The sequence below is a fragment of the Gymnoscopelus microlampas genome (genome assembly GCF_963454915.1).
Source record: "Gymnoscopelus microlampas genome assembly, chromosome: 15".
NCBI classification, from domain to species: domain Eukaryota; kingdom Metazoa; phylum Chordata; class Actinopteri; order Myctophiformes; family Myctophidae; genus Gymnoscopelus; species Gymnoscopelus microlampas.
Window position 1 is genome coordinate 46,409,990 of NC_139952.1, and position 13,217 is coordinate 46,423,206.

The 13,217-nt window shown below is 40.2% G+C and overlaps 1 long non-coding RNA gene across 1 annotated transcript; it reads left to right on the forward strand.

The window, feature by feature from the left end:
* Nucleotides 1-2,329: 2,329 nt before the first annotated feature.
* Nucleotides 2,330-3,002, forward strand: LOC311062278. The gene is made up of 3 exons (XR_014602482.1): nt 2,330-2,452; nt 2,635-2,722; nt 2,982-3,002. It is a non-coding gene; the product is annotated as an uncharacterized lncRNA (long non-coding RNA).
* Nucleotides 3,003-13,217: the final 10,215 nt, after the last annotated feature.

Sequence of the window (13,217 nt, forward strand, 5' to 3'; positions counted from 1 at the left end):
TGCAGCAGATTCACTAAATCTTCTGGCTGAACAGCTCTCTTCTTTTTCCAATTCAGAGCTTCTGATTGGTGCAGATTGTAATTTTTTAGCTCGAGACCCAAAGAGAAATGTGATGTCTCCCCGCAACCCAAACTAGTGAAAATACCGATCTACAAGCTCACAACACGTCACATCGCGAGGTGTTGTGAGCTTGTAGATCAGGTATTTTCACTTTCTTAAAAGTATTTTACCCCTCTAATTAATGGAATTCTTTTGAAAAATGTTTGAATTTGTTTTTAACTTATGGAAAATTGTGATTTTTTTTTTGAGGAAAATCTTTTGAAATAATAATTAAAAACAAAATGTAGCAAACAAAAAAATAAAGGGGCATTTACTCACACAACCCATAAAAATCCCATTGTTTGGTAAACAGTGGTTTAGGCCCTATAGGTCACTTTCAGTCAGATACTGGATATCTTTGGTCAATCTAAATGGAACCTGTTTTAATTGGTGTGGATGAATCATGTGATGTCATGTTATTTTAAATCATGTTAAACTGTTTTATCTTTTGATATTTGACATGTTTCTATCCTGTACTTATCTCCTTGATCTTCCTCTATCTCTACCTTCCTCTCTCTCCTCCTCTTCCTCTATCTCTACCCTTCCTCTCTTTCCCAAAAACTATGGAGCTTGAATAAAAGATACTAATAATTTAACCCACTTCTTTACAACGCAAACCTGTGATGTGACAATAAAGATGATTCTGAACAGAGTAAGTGTTTAATATGTAACTTGTTGCTGATTTCCTCGAACTATACAACTTACAGTCTGACCAACGGAACACAAACAAAAAAGCTGATTAATTAGTTAGTAATTAATAGTTAGTAATTAAGTCATTTAGATCATATAAACCAGTCTGAAGGAAGTCAAAGGTTGTTTCTTACTGTTCTTTCATGTGTCTATGGAGTTGAAACACAGACGAACACAGGAGTGACAGGAGTGAAATATAACTTCTGGCTAACTGGTAATGTCAATGTGCATTGTGTATATTATTGAGATTTGTACAACATTGGACAATGTTTTGCTTTAGTTAAGCATGGTTATTCATATTGTAAATGTATATTGTAAATCTTTTTCCAGAACTAGTATAGGGTGGTTGTCTAATTCAGCTTCCTGCATGTATTAGCCAATCTAAGACAATGGGGGTACAGTATATTTTGCAGCCATTGAGAATCCATGTGACATTTTGGTTGTACCATGAGCTTCTGCTTAGCGGCAGACTGTCTGGGAGAAGCTTTGATCAGGTGTATTAGCTGTAACAGTTCAAAGTGTTTTTATTGCATTGGATTTGATGCATCCAATGCATTTTGTTTTGATAGCCCACCCAGTGGTGGAAGATAAACCATTTTAGCATGTTCAGTGATTGAAATGTGTGTCTGTGTGTGTGTGTGTGTGTGTGTGTGTGTGTGTGTGTGTGTGTGTGTGTGTGTGTGTGTGTGTGTGTGTGTGTGTGTGTGTGTGTGTGTGTGTGTGTGTGTGTGTGTGTGTGTGTGTGTGTGTGTGTGTGTGTGTGTGTGTGTGTGAAGGTCTCTGCTCTACCATGAGTGAGTCTGTGGAGAGAGAGGAGGGGGGCGTGGCCTCTAAAGGCAGCCTGGGCAGAAGGCGGTCAGTCATTCAATTCATTTGAGGGATCAAATCGGTCAACAATAATAATGTGGGAAGTTTGGTAACACAACTTTTCTTGACCTTTGACAGGTCTCTAGGTCTTCCTCCTAACTTCAACGCTGGACAAGACTATACTGATCATAGGTCAGAATGAAAACAACACATTACAACACATAACTTTTGTCTCTATTACCATCAGTAACAGGGGTCTCCCTGTCTCTCCAGCTCTTTAATAAACAGAAAATACAATCAGGAGAGAGTACCCAATTATCAGCTTCATTGTTATAGCATTCCGGTTCCAATTTTGTCTCTTCATTTCTGTGTGTCATCACTTCCAATTTCACTTGTTTAGTAATGTGTGTATGTGTGTGTGTGTGTGTGTGTGTGTGTGTGTGTGTGTGTGTGTGTGTGTGTGTGTGTGTGTGTGTGTGTGTGTGTGTGTGTGTGTGTGTGTGTGTGTGTGTGTGTGTGTGTGTGTGTTCCTCTACAGGGACCACCATAAGAAGGATGATCTGTCTGATCAGGAGCATCAAACAGATCTGGTGAGTCAGTTTACAACATCTTTTCTTAATACAAATGAAATGAAAAATGATTGGTTGAAAAAACCCTGATGTTTTGAACGCCCATGTTTATTGTTGTACTGAATAATGATGTACGAATGTATTATTGTGCATTTGGAGGGTTCTCTGGAGCCAGAGAAGAAGCTCCGTATGGGCCTGGAGAGAACTGAGAGAGTCAACAGAAAGCTGGAGGAGGATCTGAAACGGGCCCAGAAAACCATCATGGATCTGGAGAATGAGATCAAGAAGTAATGTGGACCACAGTATGAAATGACATGCAGAAATATCTACCTGTAGAATGACACTAACATATGATGTACTGTATTCAGAATGACTCTAACATATGATGTACTGTATTCAGAATGACTAACATATGATGTACCGTATTCCACTGCAGAATGACACTAACATGATATACTGTATTCCACAGGAAGGACGTTGAAATAATCCAGCTTCTGAATAAGATTGAAGATGAGAAGTCTTCTTTCTTTTTACAAAAGAAGATCAAAGAGCAGCAGGTATTATTTTTATTTTCCTTAAAATCATTAATAACAAGAAAAATGTGCTCCTTGGAGCACAGATCTCCACCAGGACAGGAAGGTTATTGTGGGCCAGCAAAGTTTCACGGCAATCGGATGCTGTGTTCATGATTTGAGGCATTTTGTTCAAAACTTAGATCTTCTTTATTGAATTTGCGCTTAAAGCTACATTTTAAGTGGTAAGTAAGAGCAAATGATGATTGTCACACGTTAACCTATAATATCATTGATTTGAAAGGCTCGTATTAAAGAACTGGAGGAAGAGATGGGAGTCAAGGAGAAGCAGAGAGATGACCTCTACAGGGAGCAGGAGGAGGCTGGTGGAGCCACCGCTGTTCAGACGGACATGGACAACAAGCAGGTAGAATAGAATGCATGTGTAGGATTCTGGAGAAAACACTTGTTCCATGAACCAATCAGAAAACAAAACTCACAGTCCTATAGTGACAAATTGGGGAGGCGAAATGACAGAGCTGCAATATCTGATGATTTGGGGTAAAAAAGTGATGAATTGGGAGTGGGCTAGAGCTTAAAATAACACCCGAAACAATGTGAAACTATGTTCCCCGGGTTCTATGTTCCCCTACCTAACCCTAACGCTAACCCTAACCCTAAACCTAACGCTAACCCTAAACTTAAACCTAAACCTAAACCTATAACCCTAAACCTAACCCCTAACCCTAAGGTAAGCGGGGAACATAGAGCCCGGGGAACATAGAGGGGGGCGTGGCCTCTAAAGGCAGCCTGGGCAGAAGGCGGTCAGTCATTCAATTCATTTGAGGGATCAAATCGGTCAACAATAATAATGTGGGAAGTTTGGTAACACAACTTTTCTTGACCTTTGACAGGTCTCTAGGTCTTCCTCCTAACTTCAACGCTGGACAAGACTATACTGATCATAGGTCAGAATGAAAACAACACATTACAACACATAACTTTTGTCTCTATTACCATCAGTAACAGGGGTCTCCCTGTCTCTCCAGCTCTTTAATAAACAGAAAATACAATCAGGAGAGAGTACCCAATTATCAGCTTCATTGTTATAGCATTCCGGTTCCAATTTTGTCTCTTCATTTCTGTGTGTCATCACTTCCAATTTCACTTGTTTAGTAATGTGTGTATGTGTGTGTGTGTGTGTGTGTGTGTGTGTGTGTGTGTGTGTGTGTGTGTGTGTGTGTGTGTGTGTGTGTGTGTGTGTGTGTGTGTGTGTGTGTGTGTGTGTGTGTGTGTGTGTGTGTGTGTTCCTCTACAGGGACCACCATAAGAAGGATGATCTGTCTGATCAGGAGCATCAAACAGATCTGGTGAGTCAGTTTACAACATCTTTTCTTAATACAAATGAAATGAAAAATGATTGGTTGAAAAAACCCTGATGTTTTGAACGCCCATGTTTATTGTTGTACTGAATAATGATGTACGAATGTATTATTGTGCATTTGGAGGGTTCTCTGGAGCCAGAGAAGAAGCTCCGTATGGGCCTGGAGAGAACTGAGAGAGTCAACAGAAAGCTGGAGGAGGATCTGAAACGGGCCCAGAAAACCATCATGGATCTGGAGAATGAGATCAAGAAGTAATGTGGACCACAGTATGAAATGACATGCAGAAATATCTACCTGTAGAATGACACTAACATATGATGTACTGTATTCAGAATGACTCTAACATATGATGTACTGTATTCAGAATGACTAACATATGATGTACCGTAATCCACTGCAGAATGACACTAAAATGATGTACTGTATTCCACAGGAAGGACGTTGAAATAATCCAGCTTCTGAATAAGATTGAAGATGAGAAGTCTTCTTTCTTTTTACAAAAGAAGATCAAAGAGCAGCAGGTATTATTTTTATTTTCCTTAAAATCATTAATAACAAGAAAAATGTGCTCCTTGGAGCACAGATCTCCACCAGGACAGGAAGGTTATTGTGGGCCAGCAAAGTTTCACGGCAATCGGATGCTGTGTTCATGATTTGAGGCATTTTGTTCAAAACTTAGATCTTCTTTATTGAATTTGCGCTTAAAGCTACATTTTAAGTGGTAAGTAAGAGCAAATGATGATTGTCACACGTTAACCTATAATATCATTGATTTGAAAGGCTCGTATTAAAGAACTGGAGGAAGAGATGGGAGTCAAGGAGAAGCAGAGAGATGACCTCTACAGGGAGCAGGAGGAGGCTGGTGGAGCCACCGCTGTTCAGACGGACATGGACAACAAGCAGGTAGAATAGAATGCATGTGTAGGATTCTGGAGAAAACACTTGTTCCATGAACCAATCAGAAAACAAAACTCACAGTCCTATAGTGACGAATTGGGGAGGCGAAATGACAGAGCTGCAATATCTGATGATTTGGGGTAAAAAAGTGATGAATTGGGAGTGGGCTAGAGCTTAAAATAACACCCGAAACAATGTGAAACTATGTTCCCCGGGTTCTATGTTCCCCTACCTAACCCTAACGCTAACCCTAACCCTAAACCTAACGCTAACCCTAAACTTAAACCTAAACCTAAACCTATAACCCTAAACCTAACCCCTAACCCTAAGGTAAGCGGGGAACATAGAGCCCGGGGAACATAGAAATGTCATAACAAATGGCTGTTTTTGATTACTGTGAGGTTAGGTTTAGGCACATTTTTTTGTGAGGTTATGGTTAGTGTTTGGGTTAGGGATAGGCACAGTTTTGTCAACATGTGATGTCGCGCTGGCGAACCATCATGTCGAACGTTGACATTGTAGGGCTACTGTTAGAGCTGCAAAACGTGGCCCAGACTGCTGGCGTAGCTGTCCGGGCACCTAGGCTACAATGTACCATGTCAGTGCGTCTCGAGTTCAAGTCCCGATCCCGACTGCCTTTGCTACGTGTCACTCCCCATCTCTCTCTCCCAGTATCCTGTCTATCTACTTCACCATTAATAAAGGCATAGAAAGCCAAATAAAATATTTAAATAAATAAAGCTGCATAACTTGACATGTTGGGAGTGAGAAGGGTTGGTGTAAGTGAAGTACCATTCAATAACTACATCTACATTTGTTTTACTTTTATTCTCAGGGTGTACAAATGGCCTCTCCCCCCAATGAGGTTAAAGAATCAAATCAGCAGAAAACACCTTCCAACTTAAACCAAGAACCTAATAAAACAGATGAAGAAAAAACTGCCAACAAAAACCAAGAACGAGCTAAACCTTCCCTAACCCTAACCCAAATCCTAACTATACTAGCCGTAGCCATCCTAGCCATAATCCTAGCCTCACCCCTTTATCCATTCAGCACTGAGTCAGATCACAAGTTAGGACATCAGTTTGGACCTCTGATGAAGGAATATGAAGGACAGATGGCTGAGCTGGTAAAGACAGAGGCTGCAATCCAGCAGATGATCCAGGAGAGACAACTGAAGATTCAGGAGGTCAAACACTCAGTAGAGCTCAGAAAGAAAGATGCGGACACAGTGATAGCAGGCAGTGTGCAGTTCTTCACTGCTCTGAGCAGCTGTATTGAGAGAAGCCAGGCTGAGCTCATTGATGTGATGGAAGAGAAGCTGAAAACAACAGAGAAACAGGCTGAAGGCTTCATCAAAGATCTCAAAAAGGAAATAACTCAGTTAGAGAAGAGATGCTCTGAGCTGAAGCAGCTCTCACACATTGAAGACCGCGTCGACCTACTCATCTTCCTCCAGAGCGACCCATCCATCAACACCCTTCCAGCCACCGAGGACTGGACAAAGGTCAATGTCCACCAGTCTTCACATGTGGGGACAGTGAGGACAGCTGTGGCTCAGCTGGAGAAGACACTCAGTCAAGAGATGAAGAAGTGGTTGTGTGATGTTGAGCTGAGGAGAATCCAGCAATATGCAATGGATGTGACTCTGGATCCTGATACTGCACATCCCTGGCTCATCCTGTCTGAGGATGGAAAACAAGTGAGTAGTGGAGGCATAAGGAAGAATCTCCCAGACAACACAAAGAGATTCTCACTATGTGTCAATGTCTTAGGAAAACAAAGCTTCTCCTCAGGAAGGTTTTACTATGAGGTTCAGGTTAAAGGGAAGACTGAGTGGAGTTTAGGAGTGACCAGAGAGTCCATCAACAGGAAGGGAGACATCTATCTGGGGACTGATGAAGGTTACTGGACTATAAGGTTGAGGAATGGAAATAAGTACTGGGCTAATGCTGGCCCTTCTGTCCTCCTCCCTGTAACAGAGGAGGTCCAGAAAGTGGGAGTGTTTGTGGATTATGAGGAGGGTGTGGTCTCCTTTTATGATGTGGAGACCAGAGTTCATCTCTACTCTTTCACTGGCTTCACCTTCACTCAGAAACTATATCCATACTTCAGTCCTTCTCTTAATGATGATGGTACAAACTCTGCTCCTCTGATCATCTCTCCTGTTAGTATGGCCTAAATGTGTGTGTGTGATGTAAACGTGGTAATAAAATGGTGTTCAGACACAGACAGGATTAAAACACTACCCTTTTTCTTTGCCTTGCCTACTTGTTGTCAATTAGTTGTACGAGCTCTTGTCTCATTGGATATTGTTTATTCGATACACTTAGCTCTTGCTCATTTGATTTTCCTATTCGTCTCATCTGTTTAAGAATGTAGGTAGCTGATATATTGCATTTTTACTTTAGCGCTAGGTATACTCTTAGTTGCTTGTTTTAGAAGAGAATGCACTTAAGACCTCTGGTGATTAGTAGTTTTGTTCCCTACCTATGTTGAATGCACTTATTGTAAGTCGCTTTGGATAAAAGTGTCTGCTAAATGACTGTAATGTATTGAAAAATACGGACTAATACAGTGCATACAGGTTCCTAATGTCGAGTTAACACCCTTGGCTACAGGGTCAGCACTTTTTTTTTTTTTTGTATGGAGAAGTACGGGCTTTGTCACTATTATGGGGATAGACACCAAGACTATCAGATGGATACGAAAGCAAAAGTCAGACTGGATAAAATACATCTATGATATTCTTGATCCAAGGCCAGGGGCGTTGTAGCGCCGCTGTGCAGGGAGGTGAATGATCCAGGCCTATAGCCATGGTCCATTAGAGCACCGAAGTCTGACATCACTGCCGCTAGAGGGCGCTATCCCCTTGTTTGTGCCAAATCTGGGTTGGACGATCAGTGGAGCTACCTCTGATGTTGTGATTGTGGACTTCATTTACGTTTCTGAACTACTTTGACAGGTACATGGGTATCTTAAAGAGGTGGTGCCATGGTTTTGCACTTTTTCTGTTTTTCATGTGTCTATGAGGTTGATAGAACTTCATTAAGGCCCCCGCTGGTGGTTTTATGGTGTTTCATGTCTTCTCTGACTATTTGGAGTTTTTTCCTGGAGGCTGAAACCTTGAGAGTCAAACGTGCCAATCCAAAAACAGGGGCATAGTGACATCACAGAGCCCCCAAAAAACATACCCTCCCCCTCATTATCATAACACAACAGGTGTGGGCATGAGAAGGAGGAGGGACTAGGACAGGTGGGTGGTGCTAAGGTGGTGGAGGAGGTGCTAAGGTGAGAACCAGGCATACTTAATGAACTGGAGGCGTGTCCACATAAAAACATTTTTTTTAACAATTTCTGTACACTTTTTTTTTTTGAAAAAAGTCCTTACATAATAATAATACCTTATGATCAGGTTTTAGGGTTGAAAAATATCATGGCACTCCATCTTTAATGTTGTGGTGTATCTTGTAGACCAGGCCCATTGCAAGTTGCTGTACTCTGTCCTCAACCCTGAGCCATCCAGCCCTAGCAAAATGAGCAGGGGTTAGATGAGTTGTAGGTGTAAGGCCAAGAAGTAGCCTTACCAGTTTTGTTTTGGGATCTCTGGAGTCTTGTTTTTAAGGCCTTTGTGGTGTTGTGGTACAGACACATACAACTCAGAGACCAAAAAACAGCGCACTGCCAAAGGACATTGACAATTTGTACTTACTTAATACAGTTTTGCCTTGAAGCGAGCCCACATTGTTTCTTCAGGAACAATATTTTCTAGTTACATAATATTGCTGTACAAGCAGTACTGATAACATGAAGTATGTTTATGTATTGTGAAATGTCCCATTATCACCACAGGGCGGCAGCAAAAGCCTATATTTTGCTTATATTTAAAATTGTGCTCTATGGGGAAAATAATTTGTTATGATGAATAGAAGTCTGTGGTGATGAATTTGACTTAAAACGTGTAAAAAATAAATTAAAAAAAGTAAATAAATAATACATTTAAAAGAACATACAACTAGAGAACGTACAAGATCAAGTATTTTGATCAGTGTTATCTACCTAGTAGGCAGTAAAGGAATTCTGGCCTATATAGACTACCTTATTGCTATGAAATGTTTTAGCAGTTAATGTCTTTAGAGGTTACAGATGTCCTTGAAATATATTTTGTAATGTAATTATATTTACTTGTAAAGAAACTGAGTTTTCACTTTAAATGTTGAGTGAAATACCATTAGCCCACTTGTGAATTTCTGTAAATGTTTCTAAACAATTGGATTCATTGCACCCTAAGCACTCCTTCTTCACTTTGGCTCTTGTACTGCTGTGTGTGTGCAACCAGCTAATCAGATTCCTAACACTCAAGTATAGCGTTATGTAGACTGCCATAACAAAGCATTTAAAACCATGTTGAGCTATCAAAATGTTAAACTGTTAAAATAAGGGGGTGGCCATAGCATAGTGCAGGGGTTCCCAAACTTTTCAGGTCGCGACCCCCCCTCAAATAATCATATATTTGAACTGGGGACCCCCCACCCTGACAAGCACTTGGAATTGTAGGAGTTGTGGCATTACATTTAGTTTGACTCGGTTCCACAGATAAATATTGTGAAAATAGCTGATCTACAAGTTCACAATCAATATTTGCCTCTTTCTTACGGAATATTTGACAATTTGGCCTGTTTGATATTTGAAAGTCATTAAATTGTAACTTTATAAATGTGCAGATACCCTGTATACACTTATACTGTATGTTGGTTTGTTTACTGTTAATTGAGTCACATTAATGTTGCACATTAAGGGATAGTTCACCCAAAAGTTTAGTTTTTGTCAATATAAGCCAATAATTTGATGACCGGCGGACCAGTAGGCAGCGGTTCCAGTAGGACTCTTTGTCTCTCCTACCGGAACCGCTGCTGGTCATCAAATTATTGTCTTAGGAATGCGACAAATACTAAAAAATATCCATGAATTCAACTCCCCATGGGGTGACTAATCCATAGAAAAAAAAGTAATCTTGGGGGTGAACTATCCCTGTAAACTAATCATCTGGGGACCCCAACAAAATAATTCCTAGTTTGGGAACCACTGGCATAGTGGAAATCAAGTCACCGACAGTGCTACTGTGTGGACAAACATTTGTGGACAAACTTTTTATTACTCAGACATAATACAAATTACATTAGAGGCAAAGGATCTTTTGTTGACATTTAAATGTAAATCATGTGATTTCATTTTATTTTAAATCATGTTAAACTGTTTTTGATATTTAACATGTTTGTATCCTGTACTTATCTCCTTGATCTTCCTCTATTTGAATCCTTCCTCTCTCTCCTCCTCTTCCTCTATCTCTACCCTTCCTCTCTTTCCCAAAAACGATGGAGCTTGAATAAAAGATACTAATAATTTAACCCACTTCTTTACAACGTAAACCTGTGATGTGACAATAAAGATGATTCTAGTGTTTAATATGTAACTTGTTGCTGATTTCCTCAAACTATACAACTTACAGTCTAACCAACGGAGCACAAAAAAAACTAAGAAAGCATGAGGTTATCAGCTGACGAATAAAGTAATTAAGTCATTTAGGTCATATAAACCAGTCAAAGGTCATTAAAAGAAGCAGTTTCTTACTGTTCTGTCATGTGTCTATAGAGTTGAATCACAGACGGACACACAGACGGGCGGACAGGAGTCTGGCTAACTGGTAATGTCAATATGCATTGTGTATATTATTGAGATTTGTACAACATTGGACAATGTTTTGCTTGCATGGTTATTTATATTGTAAATGTTCCTTTTTTTCCAGAACTAGTATAGGGTGGTTGTCTAATTCAGCTTCCTGCATGTATTAGCCAATCAAAGGTTTTCTACTTGGGGGTAGAAGGCTATATCTGGTCAGCCATTGAGAATCCATGTGACATTTTGGTTGTACCATGAGCTTCTGTTTAGCGGCAGACTGTCTGGGAGAATCTTTGATCAGGTGTATTTTCTTAGTTTAGCTGCAACGACGATGGGTTCTGGGAACCCATCGTCAAATAAAAAGGAAAAGCAGCACCCTCTGAGATTAGTTTAGCTGTAACAGTTCAAAGTGTTTTTATTGCATTGGATTTGATGCATCCAATGCAATGGATCTGATGCATTGCAATGCATTTTGTTTTGATAACCCACCCAGTGGTGGAAGATAAACCCTTTTAGCATGTTCAGTGATTGAAGTGTGTGTGTGTGTGTGTGTGTGTGTGCGTGCGTGCGTGCGTGCGTGCGTGCGTGCGTGTGTGTAAAGGTGCTCTGCTCTACCATGAGTGAGTCTGTGGAGAGAGAGGAGGGGGACGTGGTCGCCTCTAAAAGCAGCCTGTCTGAACAACATGAGAGGTAAGATAAACATATAGTGGACAGTCAGTAACTAAGTACATTTACTTGAGTAAATCCACAACTTCCACAAGTTAGTTTCTCAAGGAGCTTACTGGACAGAAGGGCCTCAGTCGTTCAATTAATTTGAGGATCAAATCAGTCAATAATAGTAATGTGGGAAGTGTGGTAACACAACTTTTCTTGACCTTTGACAGGTCTGTAGATCATCCTCATAACTTCAACGCTGGACAAGACCCTACTGATCAGAGGTCAGAATGAAAACAACACATTATTTAGTTGTTCAACTCTACTGATCAGAGTAGGAATGGGCAAGAGGACTTCAAATTAACATCATGATTATTTATAACTTTTGTCTCCATTACCATCAATGAACCATTATCAAAAAAAGAAAAGTTGTTAGCTTGTAGATAAGCTATTTTCATTTTTTGTGTGAAAATAGCTCTGTAATAAACAGAAAATACAATCAGGAGAGCGTACCCAATTATCAGCTTCATTGTTATAGTATTCCGGTTCCAATTTTGTCTCTTCATTTCTGTGTGTCATCACTTCCAATTTCACTTGTTTAGTAATCTGAATCCTGTGCGAGTTCTCTCTCCTGATTGGATAAAGTTGGTATCCTGACCTGAAAATACATTTTCTATTTACTAAAGAGCTGGAGAGACATGGAGTCTCCTGTTACTGAACAAACACTCTATATCAATGAGTAGATAGAGTAGACAGAATGTTGAGCTATTTAACTCTTATTTTAAACAAACAAAAAACAACAACACTTACCCTACCTTTAAGTGGTTAATCAGACTAATGGCTAATTGGGTAATAGGCATACCTTTTATAGAATTGAAGTACTTTGCTGGGTGTTTTAATTGTGGTGTATATTTATGTGTTGTCTTGTCTTGAATGTGTGCTTTGACCCGAGTGAATCTAATCTGCGTGTGTGTGTGTGTGTGTGTGTGTGTGTGTGTGTGTGTGTGTGTGTGTGTGTGTGTGTGTGTGTGTGTGTGTGTGTGTGTGTGTGTGTGTGTGTGTGTGTGTGTGTGTGTGTGTGTGTGTGTGTGTGTGTGTGTGTGTGCGCGCGCGCGTGCGTGCGTGCGTGTGTGTGTGTGTGTGTGTGTTCCTCTACAGGGACCACCATAAGAAGGATGATCTGTCTGATCAGGAGCATCAAACAGATCTGGTGAGTCAGTTTACAACATCTTTTCTTAATACAAATGAAATGAAAAATGATTGGTTGAAAAAAACCCTGATGTTTTGAACGCCCATGTTTATTGTTGTACTGAATAATGATGTACGAATGTATTATTGTGCATTTGGAGGGTTCTCTGGAGCCAGAGAAGAAGCTCCGTATGGACCTGGAGAGAACTGAGAGAGTCAACAGAAAGCTGGAGGAGGATCTGAAACGGGCCCAGAAAACCATCACGGATCTGGAGAATGAGATCAAGAAGTAATGTGGACCACAGTATGAAATGAACAGTTTTCTGAAAACATATGTTTCTGTATCAGTAGTGCTAAAAACCTTTTCATGTCAAGGACCCCCACAATTATATGTATTTGGCCCCGGCCCCCCATCTGAATTTATTTTGTTCCAGGGACCCCCAGAAGCAAAGATTTGAGTTAAAAATGTTCGCTTTAAGAAAATGTATATAATATATTCAAAGATTTGTGCACATTTTCAAGATTTTTCAAAAATAGCAGATCTACAAGCTCATAGTGTGGCACAAAGTGACGCACTATGAGCTTCTAGATCTGCTATTTTTTAATAGCCAAAGTATATAACAATGGATAAGTGGTTCAAATAATAGTAATGCTATATTAACAACTCCCTCCCAAGGACCACTCTGGGGTCCCCGGACCCCACTTTGAGAAACAACGTGCTATACATAATCTAATGA